The 26,072-nt window shown below is 48.6% G+C and overlaps 1 long non-coding RNA gene across 2 annotated transcripts in view; it reads left to right on the forward strand.

Moving 5' to 3' along the window:
• Positions 1 to 26,072, forward strand: part of LOC142566122 (uncharacterized) — a 96,078-nt gene that overhangs the window by 26,438 nt on the left and 43,568 nt on the right. The window lies entirely within an intron of this gene.

Consider the following 26,072-nt stretch of genomic DNA (forward strand, 5'->3'; position numbering starts at 1 on the left):
GGTTCTGAAGCATTTATTTAACCACATCCTCCAGCGGAGGCCCAGGGTTTTTTTCTACATCTCCGGAAAGCATAAGTAACAAGCTTGCCATTGAAAACACATCATTCAAACAATCCAGCACTATTTGTGGACATGGCAACACAATAAGACATAAGGAATTGCTAGAGAAGCCTGTTTTTCGACCACCAACCTGCACGAAGAGCGGGAAACCCAACGGCGAGGCGATCCACTTATCGGTGAGTGACGTCATCGTAGCTTTGCGCGGTCCTCCATGGGCATCATGCACATGCGCAGCAGCTGAAGTTGTTGGGGGCGTGGAAAAGGTACCGAAAGCGTTGTCGAAACGAAGCTGACGACGCGGCACCAGAGTTCCAAATTCAGCGCCACGCCAGCAGCATCCGTCGCTTGTCGAAATCGTTGTTCCCAAGGCCGAAGCGAGAACAAGGCATCCAGCAGCAATCTGCACGAAGGGCGGCACATTAGGTGCCATCGTCACGACAGGATTGCCGTGTCCACTGCTTGGACAGAATAGCGGTGCGAACATGCCGGGGAATGACCAGCACCATCTCGTATCCACTGGTGTGCATGCTACGCCGATATAAAGTGCCGTCCTTGAGTACGAACATACCAAGAGAAGGATCGCATGACCTAGATGTGAACTTTTCTATGATACCACGTATGCTTCGGATCTCGGCGCTGTTCGGTAGCGAGGTCAGCTAAGCAGATAGCGATAATACAGAGCAGAAGCATAGGTCGCAGGAACATCGTCTGAGTGGTGGTACAAGTAGTCGGCATCTTGGTATAAACGGTCGGACTTGTAAGTAACTGTGTACTAGTATTCCAGTAGGCGTAGCGCCCAGTGACTTAGGCAATCGTTAGGGTCTTTGAGATACGAAAGCCAGCAGAGCGCATAGTGGCCTGTGTTGAATGTAAAGGGCCGACCACATAGGTAAGGGCGAGATTTCGCGACTGCCTAGAGAAGTACAAAGCACTCACGTTCAGTAATGACATAATTCACCTCAGCTCCATGGAGAAAGCAGACGGCTGGCGTGGGCAATGACGCGGTCATGGCGTCATTTACGTTGGTAAAAAAATGGCACCAATTCCATCACCACTGGCATCAGTGTGGACTTCTCTTGGAGCAGTCTGGTGTTAGTGCGCAAGACGGAATGTAGATTTAAGGAGAGAGATAAGCTTCGAGAAGGCAGTTGCTTGTTCCGGTCCCCAAGAAAATGAAGCGTCTGCCTTCAGAAGAGCAGAGGGTGCGCGACCTCCGCAAAATTGTGCATGAAGCGGCGGAAGTACGAGCATAGCCCCAGCAAGCACCGGACATCTTTAGCACATGTTGGCACGGGAAACTTCTGTACGACACGAGCTTTGCCCGGGTCTGGGCACACACCAGATGAATCAACAAGCTGACCGAGGATAGTAATTTAGCGGCGTCCGAAGTGACATCTAGACGAATTAAGTTGAAAGCCAGCATTGGAAAAAGCAGAAAGAACGATCAAGAGGCACTCCGGGTGCGTGGCAAATGTAGGAGCAAAAACGACGACGTCATCTAAGTAACGAATACAGATGGACCACTTGAGGTTATGAAGGAGCGTGTCCATCATGCATTCAAAAGTAGATGGAGCATTACATAAGCCGAATGGTATAAACCTGAAGTTGTGTAAGCCATCGGGTGTTATAAAGGCGGTTTTCTCTCGGTCCATGTCGTTGACGCAGTCTGCCAGTAACCGGAACCAAGGTCGATGGAAGAAAAGTACTTCACACCGTGGAGGCAGTCGAGGGCGTCATCAACGCGTGGTAGAGGATAACCGTCTTTCTTGGTGATCTTGTTGAGGTGACGGTAATCCACGCAGAAGCACCAACTGGCGTCCTTTTTAACTATAACGACAAGGGACGCCCAAAGACTGGATGATGGTTCAACGATTCATTGAGAGAGAATCTTCTCGACCTTCGTTTGAATGACTTGTCGTTCGTGCAAGAACCGACGGTATGGTCGCCTGTGAATAGGGTGTGCGTCACCCATGTCAGTATGATGTGTCGTGAGAGAGGTCCGACCGAAAGGGCGACCCAGGTCAAAAATGTCGCTGAACGCGGAGAGCAGCTGGGATAAGTAATTGGCGTGGTATGGCGGAAGTTCGGGAGCAATAACGTTTGCGAGCTGAAGAAGAACAGCCGGCAAAGAAGAAGAGTCAACGGGAGACGACGTAATATAAGCAGCCGAGGCTAAAAACAGGCAAACTTGGGAGGAATAAGACAGCGTACCTAAGGATATGCCTTGTGGTAGGACGTGGTCTCTGATTCCGAAGTTGACGAGATGAAGGCTGGTAGAGTTGTTGCAGATACTGACGACGGTTTGAGGAAGACCAACATGACGAGCAAGGAGGACTTCCGCGATAGGAGACACAACACAGTCACCATCAGGCACAGGTGGAGCTGTATAAAGCCGGACGCTGGTCATGGCTTGTGGGGCGAGTCGAATGGGCTCAGCGAAGAAGAGCCTGCTGGGGACTTCCTCAGGAGGGTCAGGACAAAGTAAATCAAGGAGAAGAAGTCCAGCGGAGCAGTAGATAAGGGCTGAGTGAGCGGATAGGAAATCAAGGCCTAGAATAACGTAATGGGATCACTCTTAAAGAACAGTAAACACCAACACGAGCGGCACACATTCGTATTGTGGCCAGTGTTATTCCGCTAGCGACTCGTCCAAGACAGGACGCCACGGGGTCAGGACGTAAGTGAGCTGTCTACGCAGCTGGTCGCTCATCAGATAGATGTGCGCGCCTGTAACGAGCAGAGCAGCGACAGGGACACCACCTACGTCACATCAAGTAAATTCATTTCCGTCGGTAAGGTCAGTAGAACAATTCCAATCCCGGTCATTCCAGCAGCGTCACCTCTCGAAGCTGCACCCGTCAGTTTCCCATTGAGTGCAGGTACGTGGGAGACGCAGAGCGGCAAATATTGGGTGAGTGAGACAGGGGTCGTCGTGGTGAGGGGAACGACTCTACCGTGTAGATGAGGACGCCTGCGTAGAGTTTTATGGCTCGGCGGAATCTTGCGGTGATAGACAAGTAACTGGCGAGTGGCCGTAAGACTGGAGGGCAGACTCATATTGGCATGACGTCCAGGTATTGTGGCAGTGGCGGGAAATGCGGCCAACTTGCCGGCACTTGATACATATCGGCCGGTCATCGGATGTTCGCCATTCCGCTTCGTTGCGAAAAGGCCAACAGGGTGTGATGTCTCAAATATGGGGACAAAGGTTCGTGTACTCAATGGTTCGGTTGGTTCTCTTAGGCGGAGCCTCCGAGAACCCAATTGAGGACAAAGCCGTTGGTTTGAACACACACACAAAGACTTTTAATCAAACTAAAAAGAGGCATAAAGCAAATAGAAGAAAATAGAAAGCATGCCTAAAATAAACACTCAAGAAGACATTGCGGCAAAGAACACACATAGGGCTTGCATTTGGTTAACGGGTGCGCGAGTCCGGGCTTGCCACGAGGGCGGGGACGCGTCACAGTCTCGACGCGGCGACGCGGCGACAAGCAGGCGAAAGGAGTGGTGCCGGTCTCACCATGGGGTCGCGGTGTAAGCTGACCGACCGGGCGGCCGGAGTGCGCCAGCTCTGGCTAGGCGAGGTAAAGCGGGCGGCTTGGTGGCAGGAGTGGACGGCGGCGGCGTTCTGGCCGGGCAGCTGGGTGTAGAGCTCGGGCCCGTAGCCCGACTGCTCTTACCCTGCCCACGGGCACAGAAGCTCGAACGCCGGCCTCGGGCAGCAGGCGGCACAACAGACGGGGCGGCGTTCTGGCCGGGCAGCTGGCGTAGAACTCGGGCCCGTAGCCCGACTTTTCTCGTCCTGCCCACTGGCGCAGAAGCTCACCGGCGTTGAGGAGCTGACGGCACGCTCGGGTAGACGGGCGACGCACAGGAACAGGTTGGCAGGAGGCCCCGGTCGGGTGAAGTCCTGGTGGGCTCGGGTCCGGAACCCGACGGCACGTCTTCAACGCCCGCTCCGGTGGTTGACCTCCTCCTGCCGTCGCTTTCTGGGACTCTCCTGACGTCTCCCCTGCGTCTCCTCTGCGTCTCCTTGCGTGTCCTCTCGTTCTGCCAGCGCACCACGCTTTTTCTTCTGGTCTGGCCGATTTGGCATTCTCGGATTGGCTGCCTGACGCCCCGTGGTCTTTTCTAATTGGTTGCTTTTCTTCTTTTTGTTGTTTTTCATGCGCCGGGCGTTCTCGTGCCGGACGCTCTTCGGCGTCGTTGTTTTCCTTCTTCCAGCATGGAATCCGCCTCGGCGCGCGCACTCTTTGTCGTCTGCTCCTGACCGTCCCGATCACCGCACCAGGTCGCGCACCACACATCACACAGGGGTACTCGCCTCGCGAACAGATCGTAGGAAAATGTAGGTGTCTGCTCGGTTGACGGAATAGAGAGACTGAATTTCAAGGTTCACCAACTCGTCGCGCACAACAGACTGCACAAGGGAAATCGTCAGTCGACAATAGTTCGAAGAGGTTTGGAAGACAACCGGTGCCGCGGCTCCGATCTTCCGGTGAACGATGCAGACGAGGCTTTCAGGCGTTGACGGCTGATGCGCAGAGCGAAAGTCCCCGCACAAAGACGTAGCAGTCGTATTTCAAAGACGCATCAACTGGTGTGCGATGCCACGACTTTTTGCTTCTTCGATGCGTCGACATTGATTAATGACGTCGGCTATGGTGGAAAATATGCACGAAAAGATGACAAGCGTCGTCTGTTATGCCCTAGTACATGGTGCTATGCCCCTAGTACGTGGTTCACTTTGTCTTATTCTGACATGCTCTCGTCAACCTTGCGGCAAAGGGCGAGAACTTCCTGGATGTATGTCACATGATTCGGTCGACGCTTCTACGCGGGACCTAAGTTCCCTTTGCGCAGCTCGCTGACGGCCAACAGGTTTCCCGAACTCGTGGAGCTTTTGCTTACAGTCCTCCCAGCTCATCAGTTCTTCCTTGTGGTTTCGAAACCAGAGCCATGGCATTCTTTTCAGGTAGAAAATTATGTGAGCCAGCCTAACATTTTTGTACCACCTGATTGTGGGCGCTGATGCTCTTGTACCTTTGGAGCCGCTCATCGACATCAAGACTGTACGTCCCGGAAAACGTTCCTGGGTCGCGGGACTGCGACGAGATGACTGTCGGCGTTGCAACCCCTTCTAACAATGTATGCGCTTATGGCACTTAGTAGGAACGTCGGTGGTATGTTAAAGCAGTGTTTTGGTCGGAGATCGGCGGTGAAGTCACATTTCACTTCAAGAGCAAATTGTTGTCTTGCGCCCTCCCGGCACAGGGAAAATTAGGGCTGTTTTTTAACCTTCACTTCGTACAGGCTCGTGTAGACGAGTGTAGTGCTTGGCAGAAGTTATGACGTCGTGTGCTGCACTTAGCTCGCTGGGCTGTAGCCAATCACAGCATACTGCGCGTCGTCTTCTGCACCTGCAGACGAAAAGCACCTGACTTAGCACTTACCGGCTGCATATTTTTGTGTTAGCGGCGACCACACCCAAGGGAGCGTCGCATCGAGCTTTACTTGGAGCCGCTTGCCATCGCCCCTTGCAGGAGCAGGGATCGCCTGCACACACGCTGGTATCGGAGACTCACGACGTACGCAGACGACCGTAACATTATCTGCATCACGCTAGCCTGAAACTAAACTCCAGTGTACGATTTTTCTTTCGTCATCGAATCTAGACAAACTGCAGCTAAATACATGGCGAATGCGCAGTGCACGAAGTCAGCGCGCAGTCTGAAACAGCCTGCACAATCCATGAGTGAGATAATTTTACCTTCTTAGAAGATTAGCTCACCTCCCTCTGTGACACATGGTCGCGCAAGCACTTCGCTACCGTCTTTGCAGCACGTATGTAATATCGTCGCTATATCACTAATATTGTTTGACGTCCTCTGCCTGCATTCATCGAAAGCGCAGTGTAGAAAGTGTAGTTTTCATGCTATACTACAGCTATAAAAAATGACTTCGTGCAGGTAGGCGGAGCTAAACTGTTATACGCCAAGTAAAAAAATGGCGACTTCCTGCACTAACTACACACTTGTAGCCAGTGCAGATAAAAACATAGCCCTATTGACTTCAAGAAGCACGAAATTTAAACCGTAAGGCGATTTATTAGAGCTGGTGTTGGAACTGTAATTGCAGAGCAAGTGTGATTCACTCTGCATCAGGGAGGGAGAGGGAGTGTGTATGCGTGTGCACGTCTTGAATGTGCATGCGCGTGTACTTGAGTTTGTGTGTTGGCCCGTGCTTGTGTCTTCGTATTTTAGTCTGCGTGCGCACGAGCACGTTTATATGTCTGCGAGCATACGCGCGTTTGTGTATGCGTGCATTTCCGTGTGCCTGCGTGCGCACATTTTTCTTCGTGTGTACATGCGTGGGCGCGTGTAAATGTGCATGGAGGCAACGTGCCTGTTATCTGTGCGTCTGTATGCTAGAGAGAGAGAGCGAGAATGGTGAATATCTGTTTGTGTGTATAGGTATGTGTGAGAAGCTAGCATTTCCTTACTTGCACCTACTCTCGGATGCAAATGAAGTATAGACATTAAAATTATGGGTTTTTTACGTGTCAAAAACACACTCTGATTATGAGGCACACCGTAGTGGGAGACTCCGTAATAATTTCGACCACCTGGGTTCTTTAACTTGCACCTAAATCTAAGTGCACGGGTGTTTTCGCATTCCGCCCCCATCAAAATGCGGCCGCCGTGGCCGGCATTTGATCCCGCGACCTCGTACTTAGCAGCCCAACACCACAGACACTAAGCGAGCACGGCGCGGATACAGAGTTTACTTGAATCTTATTTATATCCACAGAGACATGAACGAATGGCACTGCCTTTATACCATTATCACTTTCTGAAAGCGAAACCGACGCAAAAAGAAAGAAATATTAGGATCTGTTCCACTCTGTGAAGGTGGATGACCAGCTACGCGGTAGCACATCACACAGGATTAGACAAGGGGTCGTGTATTTATTTTCACCATTTGGTAATAGTAGTGACGATAGCCTTGTGATTGCTATGATATATACGGGTTGGTCCGGTTACAACCTTAGAATCTTGTCCAAAGTAGAATCTATACACAACCCTTGTTACTTAGTTTAGTTACTTGGATTGGTGTAAAACTTCAAACCAAATTCTTCTTGCACAAACTCAGTGAACCGCTTATTTTCTGGTTTTGAAATGCCCACATTGAAGTCGCCAATGGTCGACAAGAGTAGTGTCATCGCGGCTAAGCAATGCAAAGTGCGTAGTCATGAACTTCTCGATACTACGCTTGGGTGTGCCTGAATATATATAGACAGTGGATATCATAATTCCGTCTTTCGTTTGAACGGTACAGACGACCCTACAGTCGGTGCCCCTCTCCTCTTACGAGTCAAGGTTGTATAGTTGTACAGGGGCTGATAAAAGTGGTATACTCCACGCAGCGGGAGCCGGAGCAACGGCAAACTAGAGTTACTGTATGTGCTACCGCAGGTAGCTACGGTAGCATATACAGTAACTCTACGGCAACTGCATCGCAACGCCATCTACAGGCAGCATCCGTGATCGAGACAGCCAATGGGTGCCCTTTATTATCTGCAGGCATGTCGATCCCAGATGCCGCCTGTAGATGGCGTCGCGATGCAGTGTGCCGCTGCTCCGGCTCCCGCTGCGTGGAGTATACCACTTTTGTCGGCGCCTGTACATGCATTTCCTCCTCTGCATATATGGCAATGCCTTCTGCGCGTGTGGACATGTGCGGTTCACAAACGATTCCAGCATACCCATCGACGTGAAACAATGCACCTTGATTTATTTCTTCTTCTTCCTCTTCCTCTTATTATTATTATTATTATTATTATTATTATTATTATTATTATTATTATTATTATTATTATTATTATTATTATTATTATTATTATTATTGCGGGAGCCCTTGAAGTCTGCTTCACCTCCACCGCATGAAAGCCCGATACTCCAACACCTCAGGGATTGGCCCACATTTTGCTCCCTGACGTGACAAATGCATTTCGGGGCAGAGGTACACAGCTTCGCTGTGAAAGCGCCTGTGCAGTCAGTGTTGCCGCCCTGTATTTTGTCTCGATGACACCATCACCATCGGCACGGTCCCGCGAGGAGCTGCTAGCGGTTCGCGTTCGTTATCTTCCTTGCCTCTTGACGGCGATGACGCGCTATATCTGCACCATCACTGCGTCGTGCAGAGACGACGACGAAGTTCGAAGGAGGCTTGTGGGCTTTTATGGGTCCGTCTTTTTCGAAGCTTCCGAGCCTTTTTTGGTCACCTAGTGGTGTAAATTTGTTATCATCGGATCCGTGAAGAAGAGAAGATTCAGCGGATACCTGATTTTGAGGTGGGCCACCCCTTTTTTGGACTTCATTGGAACTTTTGTGCTCACGCCACGCTGGCCGAGAGCTAGCGTCTGGTAGACCTAGCGCGGCATGGCAGCAATGCACGTTGAAGGGGAAGTGCTCCCGGCGGAGGACTTTACTGAAGACCTGGGATGGCGGACAGTGTCCAACCGAAAATCTAGAACTACGACGAGGCATGCATTAGGTGATGGCGGTTCGCCAAGTGAGATGCCTGAACGACGGGGCGCAGGTGAACGGCGCGGAGGCTCGGCAATCAAGAATCGCATTGTGAAGGCGTCGCGCATGCCACCGATGCCACAAGAACACATCAAAATAGTCATTCGCCCACGGGGTGGACTGAATTTGGAGAAAGTTAGCTCTACATCGGTGGGCAAGGCAATCGTAGAGGCGGCAGGCCTCGGTATTGAAGAGATTCGGGAAGATGTTATTTGCCCGAACTTTATGCAAAATATCTTGGTGGCTAGTACGCCAGAAAGGAGCAACGCTGAACGTTATGTGAGACTCAGGTCAATCAGAGTGGCAGACAAGGATTTTGAGGTCAGTGCGTACGAGACGGCCCCACACACTACGTGTAAGGGGGTCATTCGCAATGTAGACATTATGGATGGCCCCGCGACACTTGTGCGGAACATTGTTAATGATCGCAATCCGCTGGCTATGGCGGCCAAACGCATCAAAAATACAGGATCAGTCATCATTGTTTTCGATGGGTTAAAGGTGCCCAATTTCGTCAGATATGGGCCAACTCTGGTACGGTGCTTCCTGTATCGAAAGCAGTTGGATGTATGTTATGTGTGTGGCAAGCTTGGACATCGGGCGGACGTCTGCCCAGCCCCCGATTGTTTTGAATGCCGAGGATGCGGGGCTCGGAACCCTGAAGAGGATCACAACTGTGTGCCTTGTTGCAAGCTTTGTGGCGGACGACACCTGACCGCGGATAAACAATGCAGACAACGATACCAGCTTCCCTACGTCGTGCGTGTACGACGACAGGAGAGAGCCAGGGCGGAGCTAACGGCGGAACAAGAGGCAGCCGAGATGGTGCAGCTGGTGAGCGCCCGCCAACGCTCTAAGGGACGCTCGCGCTCTAGGAGCCGCTCCAGGTCGAGGCAGCGGCCATCTTCTGGGACTCGTACGACCAGGAGCCGATCCGTTTCTATGGAGGCGCGGGTGCGCTTTCCTGCAGCTGGTGGCAACGGCGGCGCAGCTGGGAGCCAGACCACCTGGGCTGACAAGGTCAAGGGTGGCATCAACGCCGGCCGAGCGCCCGAGCAGCGCCAGGAGCATGTGGATGGTAATAAGGATAGGGATAGGATTGCGCAATTGGAGAGAGAGAATCGTAGTTTAAAAGCAGCCATTGACGGGCTTATCAAGGAGATGGCTGTACTTAGGAACGGCTTACCTTCCGGTAACAACGATAGCTTAAGACAGACTGGGAAACATGATGACTCGGTTGAGGTACCAAGGTCTGTGGAGGTCGCAGAACAGACAATGGCGGACGAAGAGACGCCTGCTCCGAAAAAGAGGGCCTTATCCTCGACCGTCCGGATTCAGGGTAAAGTCGGTTCCGAGCTTAAAGCACTGATGGCGACATTGCAAGAAAGTGTAAATCAGATCATTAGTAGACTGGAGCGGATAGAAGAACGGGAAAATATCACGGATCAGAGATTAGGCAAAATTGAAATATATCTAAACGAGACAGTGGTCCCTGTTATGGAGCGGGAGTGCACTCGGCCGCTAGCCCAGCAGGGTAAGTCGCCGAGTGGACTTGAGCTCAAAAATAGTTCACCAAATTTCCGTGGTCAAGATGGCTCTATTAAATAGTTCATTTAGTATTTGGCAGTGGAATTGTAGGGGGTTCAATCATAAGAAGGCGTCTCTGCAGCAGTTTGTTAGAACGCATGGTGTCAAGCCTCAAGTTATCATGTTACAGGAAACACTGACGTCTAACGTGACCTTAACGAATTTCAAAGCGGAAGTTAAGGATAATGAACAGGGCAGAGGACTCGCTACTCTCATTAATAGGAGGTTGGCATACATTAGACATGATCTTCACATGGCAGATTGCAAGATTGAATATATTATGGTGGAAGTAATCTTAGGTCGGCAAAGGTCATGTCAGAGGAGCGTTTACCTGCTTAACCTGTACAGTAGCCCCCGGGACACGAAGCAGAGTTTCAAATCTCTCTTGACCAAGGCAACCAATCTGGCTAAGGATGCACCGTTGCTTATTGGAGGGGACTTCAATGCACCATGTCATGTGTGGAAGTATGTTTATAGCACTATTAAGGGGGAGAGACTATGGCAGCAGGCACTAGACTTGAATTTAACTCTGATTACAGACCCCTCGTATCCCACCAGATGTGGCACGTCGACATGTAGAGATTCGACACCTGATCTCACTTTTGTTCGAGGGGTGGTGGATTCGTCCTGGTCAAATTCTAATAAAGATTTTGGTAGCGATCATTACATACTTATGATTACTTTGGCAGTGGCTAATAAAAAGGAGCGCACATTCAGGATGGTTGACTGGGATGCATTTAGGAAAAGAAGAGCGCAGAGAATCGATGATGAAGGAAATGAGTTGACCTTGGAACAGTGGACTAGTCAGCTTAAAAGTGACGTTGAGGCGTCCACTAAAGAAGTTCAGACCGATATTGACACGGAACATATGGATAGTCGCCTGGCACATTTGTTGGAAGCAAAGCAGTCGATGTTAGCGAGATGGAAGGGTCAGAGATTAAATAGAAGGCTTAGAAAGCGTATAGCAGTGGTTAATCAGGAAATTGAAGACCATTGTCGGGTACTGTGCAAGCAGCAATGGGATGAAGTGTGCAATTCTATTGATGGTCGCATTAAGAGGGGAGGCGCATGGAGTTTGCTCAGACATTTACTAGATGAGACAAACACTAAGTCTAATCAGAGGACTGTGATAGGTAAGCTGGTCCATCAGGCGTGTCGGGACTCCACGGAGCAGGAGTTGCTAAAGGATTTGGCTCAGAGATACCTTCCTGATGGGGTTTTGGAATATAGTGGAGACGAAAATGCAGCTATGGACGCGGAATTTACTGAAAGTGATATCAGGATGGCGCTGCAGAATCTTAATGGTCGATCGGCATCAGGGCCGGATGGCATTACGAATAAAATGCTACGGAATTTAGACGATGGGTCAATTGAGTTCCTTACGCGGCAGATCAATTGCCTATGGAAGGAAGGCTCTTTCCCGGAAGAGTGGAAACTGGCAACTACTGTTCTGATACCCAAACCGGGCAAGGCCATAGGGCTTGAAAATCTCAGACCTATTTCACTGACGTCGTGTTTGGGAAAAGTCGCTGAGCATGCCATTTTAAATAGGCTAACGCGTTATGTTGAGGGCAATGGGGTCTTTCCGCATTCGATGATAGGATTTCGGCCCGGCCTCTCGACTCAGGATGCTATGATCAGGATTAAGCATCAGATCCTTGACCGGCGAACAAGGGATACTAAGGCACTAATTGGACTTGATGTGGAAAAAGCTTTCGATAAAATCCGACATTCTTTCATTCTACGGGTGCTATCGGACTTGAATATGGGGCAGCGGCTTTTCAATTTTGTCAAGGCTTTCCTTACGGATAGAAAGACATGTCTCAGGTTTGGGGAGATAAAATCGGAAGTCGTTAAATTGGGTTGCTGTGGTACTCCGCAGGGATCCGTACTCTCGCCTATGTTATTCAATCTGGCGATGTCGAAGTTGGCTAATAGACTGGACACTGTCCAGGATATTGGCTATTCTATCTACGCGGATGACATTACTATATGGAGTGTCGGTGGTAGTGATGGAGAGCTTGAGGCTAGGCTGCAGCAGGTGGTAACGCTTACGGAGGAGTACCTGGGTCTCATGGGGCTCAAGTGCTCCACTAAAAAGTCGGAGTTGTTGATCTTCAAATCTAAGAAGCTAGGTCGTAGGCCGAGGGGTTGGGTACCGGAAGTTGAGCCTTGCATTAGAATTCATACTAGGGAAGGGTCGGTGATACCCAAAGTTGAAGCAATCAGGGTCCTGGGTTTTGTACTTGAGGCGAACGGATCGAACATTAGAACCATTCAGCGTATTACCAAGAAAACGGAGGAGGCCATAAGACTTATAAGACGGATCTCTAATAGGCATAGGGGTTTAGGAGAAGAAGGTGCGATGCGCTTAGTTCACGCATTTATTATGTGTCATTTCTCGTATGTGGCAGCTATGCTAAATTGGAATAGGGGGGAGAAAAATAAATTGGAATCATTAATCAGAAAAGCCATCAAGGCTGCGCTTGGTCTGCCTATGACTACGTCAAACGATATGTTGTTACGACTGGGTTTGCATAATACTTTAGATGAAATTGCTGAGGCTCAACGTACCGCACAGAGGGAGCGGTTGCTAGGTACACCAGCGGGTAGGTATATATTACAGTCAATTGAAGAATCGGTGGCTGTGTCGCACGATAGGGCGCCTCTACACGAGTTGAACGTGAACCTTAGGGCAAATATCATGGTTCGTCCATTTCCGCGGAATGTGCACCCCGTGCACAATGTAGGGAGGCGGGTCGCGAGAGCTAGGGCTTTGTTGCGAGAGGCAAAGGATCAGGAGGAGGAGTCTGCGTTTGTTGACGCCGCATGGATTAATGGTAAAAATGCTTATTCGGTGGTGGTAGTAGATGGCAAAGGGAGCGTTAGAAATGCTGCTTCCATTTATACCAAAGACCCGGGGGTTGCTGAACAGGTGGCTATTGCTCTAGCACTACTTGATTCTAGAAGAGTTTTGGTGTTTAGCGACTCGCGATCTGCGATTACAGCCTTCTCGAGAGGACTTGTTGCGGAACCGGCTAACAGACTGCTGCAGGGTAGGGATATCACTTCGCATACCGTTACTTGGTTCCCGGCGCACATGGGGACAGTGGAGGGAGCCCCGCGTAACCTCAACGAGGTGGCGCACAGGGAGGCACGAGGATTAGTGTGCCGTGTACTCCCTGAAGGGGCTGGATCTCCCGCTCCTGAGTACAGGGACCAACTGTTAACCTACAACGAAATCACCAAGCACTATTACTTAGGGCGCAGGGCATTCCCGTTGCCACATCCTAAATTAAGTAGGCCGCAGGCGGTTACATTAAGGCTTCTGCAGACACGGACGTACCCTAACCCGGTCATCATGAATAAAATTAATCCGGACTGCGGGGTTTCAGTCTATTGTAGTAAGTGTGGGGGTTTGCTCGATTTACAACACATGCTGTGGCGCTGCTTGGCGTTGGCCGGTGATGGTTCTCGAGGTGAACAGTGGTGGCAGCGAATGCTGCACAGTGAAGTGCTAGCGGACCAACTCAGGGCTGTCCAGAGGGCCCGTGTGATGGCAGAGGGGCTCGGCCTCTCTGTACCGACGTGGGAGCGGCCCGCATCAGTCCCAGACTGATCCCTCAGGACCTCAATAAAGTTCTTCATACCATACTGCGTCGTGCATTCCTTCTTCGACCAAGCAAAGCTTTCGGCGGCACACGTTCGCTATTGTATTGACATTAGAAGTTTAAACTGCTTGATTTCGAAAAAAAAAGCAAATGTGGTACATCGAAAGCGGACTGGCCGCAAGGAATGTACTCACGGAGTCATGCCATTGGTCACATTATCACAAAAGACTGGGATCGGTCAGGTCTCCCTTAAAAACGTTCTTTTTCAGCGTCAGTTATGCATTCAGAGTTTATCTGCAAAACATTTGTGCAAAACAGAAGCAAGTTTAATAATTATTCGCTCAGCTAAATAATCTCGAGGACTGGCTCCAAGCTACACATTTCCGTTAGCCGCCTAAGATCAATTATTGACAATATAATTATCGTACCTTCGTTTATTACGCGAACAACTGCTCAACTTACTCCGTATCTAGAGGCTACCAATTTCAACACTCGAATGATAATCATAATGTCAGCAAGATTTACATTGCTCTATTAAGGTTTGGCGCCGTTAAAAAATAACTGCAGTGATATTCATGGTGCAGTACGCTTCTGAGAAAGCAGGTGCGAATGCTTGGACGGGTTTTCTTGGCGCAATTCAAGTTCATCAACTTAAGCACATGTGCCCAACAGTACACGTCTGCTTTTACGACGGAATCTCCTACGTTATACAAGAAGCACTTCAGCGCTACGGTATATCACACAAGGTGTGCGAGAAGATTGCGTGCGCTCCCGATTACATATATGAGCGTTGGTGGCATCAGGCTCGGTTTCCTGGCGTCATTAAGAATAAAAAAAGCTGCCTGGCGGAAAGAAATGGATATCTTTTTTAGTACATTGTATCAAATGGAGTAGCGCGCATGTGTTTGTTAGAACAAAAAGTGCTGAAGTATTGGGATGAGTGCTTTGCGGATTATACTTTAACTGTCTATTGTTGACACATAAAAAATACCGCAATTTTTTTTAGAATTAATGCTGATATACGCATGCAGTCAAGGGAAACATGAGTTCCGACCTAGTGCCCGTGGTGGAAGCAGCCCCAAACCGCACGGGTACATTGGCACACGAAATATTGGTTTATTAAGGCGAAGGCCTGAAGTTGGTCGTAGAAATGGCTCATAACCGACAAAAAAAAGCGGCGTCTAGTCCAGTGATACAAAGTAGAAGGGTGGTACAAGAAAAGTAGACTAATGGTACAAATAATACCAGCAGCAATGACTCATTCCCGAAAAAAGAACGACATAATCAGGGATGGCTCACACCCTCGTAAGCAAGCAAAGATGGAATGGCTGAATATGAATGAAGCAAGATGAAAAAGGAACGAAGGAAAGAAAGAAGGAACAAAAGAATGAAAGAGAGAACAAATAAAGAAACAAACAAACAAAGACAGAGAGAAAGTAAAAAAAATCATGAGCCATTCCACTCCGTGAAGGTGGTTGACCAGCGAAGCTGTTTAGCTCAGGACACGGAGGTGACACGTAATATTGAACAAGAGGTACAAACTCATTTATTGTTTCGATGGGTCGTCATTCTTTCACTCGCAACTGCAATCACATTCTTTGATAATGCCAAATCGATGCACGTATGCCGCTGGGTGGTGGGTTGGGCCGGGTCAGTGTGGCATCGCAAGGGATATGTCTGCAGCACGGAACGCGTAAACTGCTCCCCTTTCGGTACCCACACACACACATTGAAATCACCGACAACGACAAGAGAGGTAGTTTCATAGCAGCTAATTCACGCAAAGTGAGTAGCCATGAACCTTACGGGACTATGAGTCGTTGCATTTTTTGCTTGCTTACGGGAGTGTGAGCCATTGCTCACGGGAGTATGAGCAATTGAAGATGAAATTTTTCGACATGCTGCTCTGTATGTTGTATGCGTGATTAGAAATAATTTAGGCACTGTTCGATTCACTTTGCTGAGTGCTTGTAGCCTCTGCCTTAGGGGCTATGAGGCATTGCATTTTTTGCTTGCTTAAGGGAGCATGAATGCTTACGGAGGTAGTCGCCATTGATGATGATAGTTTTTGTTCACGGAGAACAAAAATGCACGAAACTCCAGCTATATACAGCTTCGGTGTAAAAGCGAAAGAGTGCGCGCCGCTATCGTTGTGGTTTGAGCCTTACTTCTTTTTCAGAGGACAAATGGTGAGAAATATGGAGCTAGATTCGCGACTCACAATTTTTGAATTGTCTTTGTTCAATACCACTTCTACGTGACGGTAAAGATATGCTATATTTTCATTGAGTGAATACGGGTAAATGGACCATAGACTTTTTCTCCGCTTGCGTTTACTCTTCTAACACAATATTTTATAAATCACAACCGAATTTTTCCTCTAGTAGATTGCAAAATAGAGGAACTTGGATATTAGCAGGATGTCTCAAGAGAAAAAAAATTATTGCTTATTATTCTGGTTTCACCGGACGGTAGAAAAGGGAAATTCAACAAAAAATATCCTTAGCATATTTAAATGCCCACTTCGAAACGATTCATTTGAGTTCCTGTTTTGCACGCTGATACCAACTAGAGGAAAAACGAGAGAAAGATAAGCAAAAATAACAGCAAGAATAGTGACGGGACAGCCAGAGTGGACAAACTTCAAGAGCAATGACCTATAACAGTCGCAAGCGTTCGTATACAGTCTGCAGTTGTTTTCGAGAAGCACAGTTGGTCTTTGTGGCCTTGAGCATCTATTAGTACTTAGGACAAGTTCCCGAGACATTTTCCTCTGAGTGCAGTCTGCCATCCAAGCGGTTAATACTGAGCTCCTGGAGCCGAGTGTGGATCGTCAGGCGTTGAGTGTCCAGCCTGCGTAGATTTAACGAGACGCGTCGATCTAGAAACGACAGGATGGTTGCTAGTGCATTCTGATGACTTGGATAAGTTTGTCAGGAGACCCAGGACAGCACCCTGTCTTCCAACGTCTTATTATGCTGGTGTTCCCGTACAGTAAACTCAGTTCTGAATGGACGCGCACAGTAACAAGCGGTAGTGTTGCTTACGTTTAACTTTTGTAACGTATCTCTCCTACATATCTAAGCCGAGATACGCTATTCCAAACTGCCTGTTTAGAACAGCGTTTCGCTGAACCCATATTGTTAGTACTCCCGCAATCGCAAGAGTCAAAAGTACGACTTGTTCTCTGAGTTGTAAGTTGTCACGACAACATTACCTTGCGTCTGCTCAGCTACGTTGCATTTGCATATTTTTAATATTTAGCTCAACTTACGTGGGACACCCTGTATATACGCATAGGCATATACATTGTCTGACTATGCGTATGACTTGCTGTTGAAATGACACCATGTAATTATTCGTCTTTTCATTAAAGATTAGAATTACCGATTGCTCTGTGCTAAACTTAAGGCCTATAGGTTTGTCGCGGCGTTCCCACAAATATTCGCAAGTGTCTAAATCACATCTGTTGTCCGCTAGTGGCAGAATGTCATCATACATCAGTCCGGGAACCTTCTCCTTCTTTTGTGCGATTTGTCAATTACTCATGCAAGATAAATCAGACCCTAATCCACTGTTTTCCAGTCGCCTACTCCCCCCCTCCCCGGCGACAGAGTCACTTTGAAATGATCGCGCATCCCGACAAGCTTAGAGAGGCCGGTTATCACGCCTCCCAGTTCTAGCCACCCTAAAGCAGTGACTTTGGCGTTGCGCCGCTGTTACGAACGGCCTGCAAGGGTACCAACCTACAAAATTTTCCCAGCCAGCTGCAGCTGCGGAGGTGGCGAGCTTCCGAGAAGCGACCGTGGAGCCCTTCCCCACATGCTGCGGCGATTCGTATTGTAGGGGCGACGATGCGCCGCATCAACACCCTCTTGGTGCCGCTATGACTGAACGCGGTCGGCGGACCAAGTATTGTTAGTGGATTCACCGTCGCAGTCACGGCTTGTTAGAAGTGGTGGAAATCCTGGGAGAAGATGTCTTGCGGCTGTCTTACGGGGCTTAGAAGCCATGAACAGACACGGCGGCCATTGTCTGCAGGGTCAACACTGGGATGAAGAAGCGCCTGCTCGGTGCAGGACCCGTGTCTGCGAGAACCCTCTCACCTCGGTGTGGTCAGTGAAACCGGTGCATAAGTGAGTACGTAAACCCTCCCACTCAGCGGCGGGTCGGCTAGGATGACTTTAGACGCTCAGTTTGGTGGAACGGCCGTTTTCCCTCACCAAGGGATCTAGGGAGGACAGAGTGTATTTAAGGAGCCGTTGGCGGCTCCTCAGTGAGCATTCCTCTTTCAGTCATGTTAGACTGATGAATTCTAACGTTCTCATGTAAATACTGTAAATAAACCCATATTCCTCGTTCTCGATGAGAACAAGTCCCTGCTTTCAACAACGTCCTCAGCGTGGACAAGTTGGGCGATGGCATGGGCCAGCTACCATCTATTTCATGCCCGACACCAACCATCACAACTGGCTGACAGCGGTGAGACGGACTTTGCGACGTGGTGCTGTGTCTGCGGTGAGTGCTTGGTTCTTGCTTTGACTCTCTAGGCTTCATTTTGTGGTTATTCTGTTTAGAACAGTGGGGAAGTTGGATTGTTGATTGTTAGCTAGGTTGTGTTTTCCTAGGTAGATTTAGCGAGCAGGATCAAGGCAGTAAAGCAACAATCACGGAGTTAAGGACACTGCTGAGAGACGAATTATTGATTGTTGGTGAGGAACTGGACCTAGAGGTACGCAAGCAAATGCTAAAATCAGAATTATTGCAGCCAATTTCTGAACAGGCAAGGGAGAAGGTCATTGAAATTGGGTTACAACTTTTTAGGAAAAGAGAAGAACGTGACAGAGAGAGAGAGGAACGCGAGAAAGATCGCGAGTCAAGAAAGATGCAACTTGAACTTGAAAGCAAACGTTTGGAGTTGTCTCAAGGAAGTGAAGGGGCTTTGGGACGATCAAGTGAGGCAGAATCCTACCGCATGGACAGACTGTTAAAGCCATTTGAGGTCGGGAACGACACAGGCTTGTTCCTAGGAAATCTTGAAAGCACTTGCGAGAAGATGAACTTCGGTCCGAGTACATGGCCACAGCGGTTAAAGAAAGGAAACGCATCAAGGCAGATGACGATTGTTGTGGTGTGGCAGAAGGGGCACTCCAAAGGGTGTAAACTGTTCTTAGAGTGTGTAGATATTTGCTCCTTTCATTCCTGATGACACCAGGAAACCAAGCCTGATGCCACAAACGCTCAGAAATCAGGGAGAGCAAATGATGCACCCGCACACCTTTTGTGATCTACCGTGGCGCTGAGGCGTTTCTTGTACAATGTAGGAGAATACATTGTAAAGACAGAGGTGCATGGTTGTGTGCATGTGTTCTAAGTTCATCAACTTGAATTGCGTCAAGAAAACCTTTCCGAGCATTCGCACCTGCTTTATTAGATGCCTACTGCACTATCAAAATACAGGCGGTCTTTTTTAACGGCACCAAATTTAAGAAATAGATCAATGCAAATCTTCCTGACATTATTGTTACCATTCGAGTGTTTGGATGTTAACCTCCGGATACGGAACAAGTTGAGCAGTTGTGTGCGTAGTTCACGACGGTATGGTAATTATCTTTTAAATAATTGATCTTGGGTGGATAACGCAAATTAGTGGTTTGGAGCCTGTCTTCGACATTGTGTAGTTGAACGAATATATGCTTATTAAACATGCTCCTGGAAGAGCTAAGAACAAATATTACGCAATTAAGCGCTCTCTGAAAGCCTAACTGACGCGGAAAAAGATCGTGGGCAACATCGACCTGACCGCTTCCAGCCTTTTCAGGTATTTTCATGAATGACACGGCTCCGTGAGCATGTTCCTTGCGGCCAGACGACTGTCGATTTTTATTCATATTGTTTTTCCGAAGGCAAGCCGTTTAAAGTTGAAATGTCAATGTAGCAACGAACGTGCGCTGCCGAAAGCTTGCTTTGTCACAAAAACGATACACGATTGAATGATAGTGGAACTGCTTGGCAGCTTCTTACGGAGCCGTGCCAGCCAAGGGCAACAATACTGACGTCACAGGCGCTTTTTTTTTTTGTTTCGCTTTCAAGAAGAGATAATGCTACAAACGCAGTGTCATTCGTTATTGACTCGTGAATTTAAACACGGGTTTTAATGGTCTCCACATCGCGCTTGTTTCCAGGAGTAGGTGGAAGCAGGAAAATGTTTGCTCACACCCGCAAACACACAAACGCCCTCGCACGCACATGCACGCACTCTCTCTCCCTCTCTCGAGCACACCCTCTCTTTCTCACACACACTCACACGCTCTCCCCATCCTACACACAGATATCCATGCGCACACAAACACGTACACTATCGTCCGCAGGTATGCATGCTCAAACACGAACACGCGCGGACGCACACGTGCACATTCACACGTCGCCATGCACGCGCCGCAAGCACGCAAGCGCACGCACATATGCGCTAACACAAAGATTAAACCCGCCGTGGTTGCTCAGTGGCTATGGTGTTGGGCTGCTGAGCACGAGGTCGCGGGATCGAATCCCGGCCACGGCGGCCGCATTTCGATGCGGGCGAAAACACCCGTGTACTTAGACTAAGGTGCACGTTAAAGAACCCCAGGTGGTCGAAATTTCCGGAGTCCTCCACTACGGCGTGCCTCATAATCAGAAAGTGGTTTTGGCACGTAAAACCCCATAATTTAATTTTTTTTAACACAAAGATGCAGGAATGCAAACACGCCGCGAACGCTCACACACGCACTCACGTGCGAGCATATGCAAATAGTGAGGCACTAGCACGCGCACACACTTTCCCCTCGCACGCACACACACGCACACTCTCTCTATCCCTCGCGCAAACACACGCTTTCTCTCCCTCGCACACACATACACACAAACACACTGTCTCCCTCTCACACAAACGCACCCTCCATCACACTCACGCACTCCATCTGTCATACGCACGGACATACACCCACTATACGCACGTACAGACATCCATGCGCACACAAACATGCACACATTTGTTCGCAATCATGCATGCTGAAACTCGAAAACACACGTTGACAGGCGTACACGCGCCCACGCATGCACCACAAGCAAGCGCACACGCACACACGTCGCGAACACTCACACTCTGTCTCTATAGCGAACGCTCACACGCGCATACACGCACTCGCGCGCATGCAAACGCAAATACGGAGGCACACGCCCGCACAATCATACACAGAGCGCACACGCGCATTCAACCATACCTAGGCGCGCTCAAGACATGCACACGCATAAACACTCGAACCATCTCGGCTGCTTCTCAAAAACCTGCGCGTGCTAATAGGCTGCATAACCCCCCCCCCCCCCTCTACCATTACCCTCTCAATGCCAACTGTAATAGATCACTTTAAGGTTTAAATTTGGCGCTTCTTCAAGTCAATTTGCCCTCTGGCGGGAGGGTGAAAAACGATTTCCTCCTGTGGTGGGACTTCACCGGCCCTCTGACCTGCTTTAACTGCTTTAACGCACCATCAATGTTCCGACTAAGTGCCAAAATGCATATATTGTTAGAAGGGGCTACCCTCTTGTTGTAGCCAGTTGAAACTTTTTGACACCTCGGCCGATATTCTGAAATATAATTCCCATTGAGTTACACTTGTGCATTGCTGTGAAGTTTCGAAGGAGAATGTCCAGAATTCCTGGACATGCCCTTACTGCGTCTGGGTTGGCCTGTTTCTTCCTAATTTTAGTCTTTCTCTCTTCAAATTGAAGTGAATCCTAGACCTCACCAACCTATAATCACTGCACTTTACCTAACACTTCAACATCCTTCAATATGCTGGGATCGGCAGAGAGTATAACATTTATTTCATTTCTTGTTTCACCATTAGGGCTTTTCCAGGTCCATTTTCTGTTGCTACGCTTCCTGAAGAAGTTGTTCATTATTCGCAGCTTATTCCTTTTCGCGAATTCTACCAGCCTCTAGCGTTCCTAGAATCGATGCCGTAGTTGCCAATTGCTCGTTCACTAGTCTGCTTTTCCCCCACTTTTGTATTGAAGTCGCCCATTACTACAGTTTACTGAGTTTGAACTTTTCTCTTCGCTCTTTCAACATCTTCATAAAACTGATCCACTTCATCATCATCATGACTAGATGTTGGAGCGTAGGCTTGTACTACCTTTAATCTATACCTCTTATAGGTTTGCTTACGACTACTGATACCATCTCATTAATGCTGTATAATTCGTCAATGTTGCCCGCTATGTGCTTATGGATTAGGAATCCTACCCCGTATTGCTTCTTATCTGGGACATGGCCGTTGGTCAGCACTGTACAAGCCTCACCAGTTCTAATCTCACTAAGACCAATGATATCCCAAACAATGTCTGATAGTTCCTCAAAGAGTCCTGCTAAGCTAGCCTCACTCGACAGAGTTCGGGTGTTAAAGGCTGCAAGGGTAAGTTTCCATTGGCGGCCTGTCCTGGTCAAGAGATCCTTAGCACTCTCTACAGGTCTGACCGCCACATTGGTCAGGTGCTCCGCAGTTGCTGGGGGCTGAGAGCCATTGGTTGATCGACTGAGTGATATATATATGAACTAGAAGCAAGGGGGTTAACCGAGGGGCCCGATTTTTAGTAATATCATAAGAAGCCAATAAACAGTGACACCAAGGAGAACACCGGAGGAAATTACTTGTACTTACTAACTGAATTAAAGAAATGATAATACAATGGAAATGAAAGTGGATGAAAAAAACATCTTACCGCAGGTGGGGAACGACTCCACGTCTTCGCATTACGCGTCTGACGCTCTACCAATTGAGCTACCGCGGCGCCGTTTTCTCATCCACTTTCTTGGGTATTTATGTTTTACTACAAGAACTAACCTTCGGAGTGTTAGGCTGATGATGATGATCCCTTCTAGCGCCCTTTCCATTCTTACCATTACATCATAAACAGCGGGGATAAAGGGTGCCTTTGTCTTAGACCTTCGGAGATATCAACTTTCTCCTCGGTCCTCAGCCATTCTCATTCAACGCAAACGGCACTTTCTATGTAAATCTCCCTCAAAAGCTAAATACAGTCGTTGCCTATATGCCTTCTCATTCCAGGATACCCCACAAAATGTTGAGGTTAACGTTAACGGGCAGCTAGCACACTCTCGTGGTTTGTAGGTTTAGCTGAGGCACTCCCTATAGTTGCGCTCCCGCGCCGTCTGCTACCGCCATCACCGCATGGAATCTGGAAATGACGGTGCATACGGTCTCATTCGCACGCGAATTAAGGTCTGGCTGTAGATTTTGGCAGACAATGCGCGAATGCGATCAGAGAGTGCACCCGCTAAACCTGCAAACTACGAGTGAGTAAAAACTTTATTGAAAATAATTAAAGTAAGGCACGATGGTTGGGCACTGGCACGAGCGGCTCGCTGGGCTTGGTCCAGAAAAGCCAATTGGCTCCGCCATGCCTCCCACTGCCTATTCCTCATTAGTGGATGTTGGTGTAATATGGGACTGTCTATGTGCGGAGGTCACTTGGCGCAATCCCATGTGACGTGTTTTAGTGTAGGTGTGGTTGTGCACCACAGGCACTCGTCGATAGTGCGCTAGCTGCTGGCCAGTGTGCTGTGCATTTACCATGGGATACGTGCTCCCCTGTTCACTATAAAGTTTGTGTTGCCTATACGGGTTGATGATTTTTGTTTTCCGGAATTTTTTAACAGCGCAATTTTTGTCCTTGAGCTGGATTATACGAAGAGGCGCACGTTACCAGCGCGAGAAATCGAAACACATATCAAACTAATTAACAAAGCTCACAAATTAATTTGATGAATTGCAGATAACAGCAGATAATGCAATTTGCTAATTGTAGCCGGTGAGCTTAGAAGATCCATACGCTTGAAATGAATCTCCAAAATGACACCAGTTTCAAGATATCATTTCCCTAAGTGTAGGACGAAATACATGGGTGTTCCAGTAAACTGTATGCTTTAATGCATAAAAGAGCGTTTTGTTGAAAAAGCAAGTGGAACAACGGTGCACTTTTACGGCAAGCTCGATGGCGCATGTCTACAAACTGGCGTCACTCTGGAAATTCATTCCAAGTGGTAACGCCCTGCAAGTTCACCGGCTAATAATTCGTAAATTGCAAGATATGTGTTGTGAAGTAATTAAGAACTAGTGATTTTTTTAGTTATTGAATATGTGTTTCGATTTCCCGTGAAAGTAATGTCCCCTCTCTCAACAATCCATTTCAGGGACTATAATTGTTATCTGCAACAGGTGATTTCTAAAAATTCCGGAGAAATTTAAAATAATCGCCCGTATGTCGAGTACTTAATGGGGGAGTTTTATTTTTTGCGTACGCAAAGCGCCACGCCCGGCTTGCGTTCTTTTGTACAGCTATGGGGTTCTTTTCTTAATCTTTCCGCGTTTCTTCTTTCTTTTTTTGTAAGCCTGGCGGTTTGCGACCCCTATCTTTGCGTACGCAAAATCTAAAATTCATCATCCTGTTCGTACACTTTCGAGTGCAAAATACTGTTCCCCCCTCCCCCCATATAGTACCCAATATTCGCCTGGCTTTGACTCCCAGTTTTAGCTTTGCGTCTCAGTTTTTTTTACGACTCCTAAACCCTGCATCTGACCGAAACATTGACTGTGGCTCATTACAGCCACACACACGTGACAACCACTCGATGCCGCCCTCTGCGGGAATGCAATGTTGCGCATGCGCACGCTTCGTAGTCCGCACGCGGAGGGCGAAAACAGCACTCGTGGAACAGTGTCCCCACACCTACTCGCCACCCAAGCTCACAGTGACCGAGCAACTGTGGCACGGTAAGCTAAACGTGTGGCCTTCGCCGAGTTCGCCTTGCACACTTTCTTGCATATTTGCTTCACGAACCCGCGAACCACGTGCAGTGCGAACGTGTGCGTGTATCGGTTGTTGCAAGGCAACGGCACAACGATGATGGCTTGGCAAAGATAGTATGACGGCGACGAACTGATTTATTGTGCTCCGGCGAAGGAACGGCGCACTCTCGAAGCATTTGTCATGCCTCAATGCGTCGCCTATGTATATATATATGCGTAGGTCGAGTATCGAGTAATTGTGTCTGGGATAACAGGTAAATTGTTCTTTTTTAAATATGGTCGACGAGTGACTGAACAATGAAGTGCATCGTTACAAAACAAACATATTTGGTTGCGCCAACTGACCAATGAAGTGGATAGTTACAAAATATCTTTTCGGTCGCACCAATTGCACGTGGAGCCGTATTTTGTAAAGATTTTCATTCTCGATTATGTTGCCCTTCATGATTGGCTCGCACGAAGTACGCAGTTGCTGCCGAAAGAGAACGCCGCCCCCCTCCCTCCCGCGCTGCCTCCCCGCTGTCCTCCCCTGCGCACGCGAGATTGAACCGCGATCGTCGCAGACGCCGAGTATGCGTCAACCAGTACAATGCTATAAAATGCGAAGTTTCTCAAGAGGACAGTGAACACTACAGAGCTGACTGCATTCGTGTAGCATATTGGGGCCGAGGAGTTACGGAGTCGCCATCTGTCGGAAGCGCCTCCCTTGCGCAGTGTGAGGGATCACGCGACGCGCTCCCCATAGGTTTCGCTTACGGCGCTCAATAAAAACACCACGCGGCAGCCTTCCTGGACATTTATGTAGGTACTCTCAAAACGAGGGAAGTTTTTGACTGTCGATATAATAATCTTGGGCAAACTGAAAGCACCGAATCGTTTAGAGACAAACTGCTCTTACCGAATACGTACAGTGAACGCCACTGCACATGGTCGCCATGATGGAGCCTCCCGAACCGGCTTCTTGCGTGAAAGGTAGGCAAACGCTGAGAGTAGTCAATGTGAAATATGTTCTTATAGTGGGCTGTCTGCATAACCAAATGGGGCATAAGAGAATGAAACCTCAATGCAGCGATCGCACGGGTTCGCATCGACCGACTGCGCGTTTGCATGCATGTCCGCGCACAATGTTTAGCTTTCCCTGTGGGCGCGTTTTCGCACCGTGCCGTGAGCTTTAGGCCGCAGCATATGAGCATTTGACGCCACACTATCAACCATTGTTAAGTGGACGCTATCAGAACTGTCCAAAAATAATTTCTTTATTGACACTTCGACGCCTACGGCGACTGTGATGTGCCGTCGCGACGATTCAATCTTTCGTTCTCTAAATTCTTGGACATTTCAATATTATTTCT

This window comes from Dermacentor variabilis, unplaced genomic scaffold, assembly GCF_050947875.1.
Source record: "Dermacentor variabilis isolate Ectoservices unplaced genomic scaffold, ASM5094787v1 scaffold_12, whole genome shotgun sequence".
Classification (NCBI taxonomy): Eukaryota; Metazoa; Arthropoda; class Arachnida; order Ixodida; family Ixodidae; genus Dermacentor; species Dermacentor variabilis.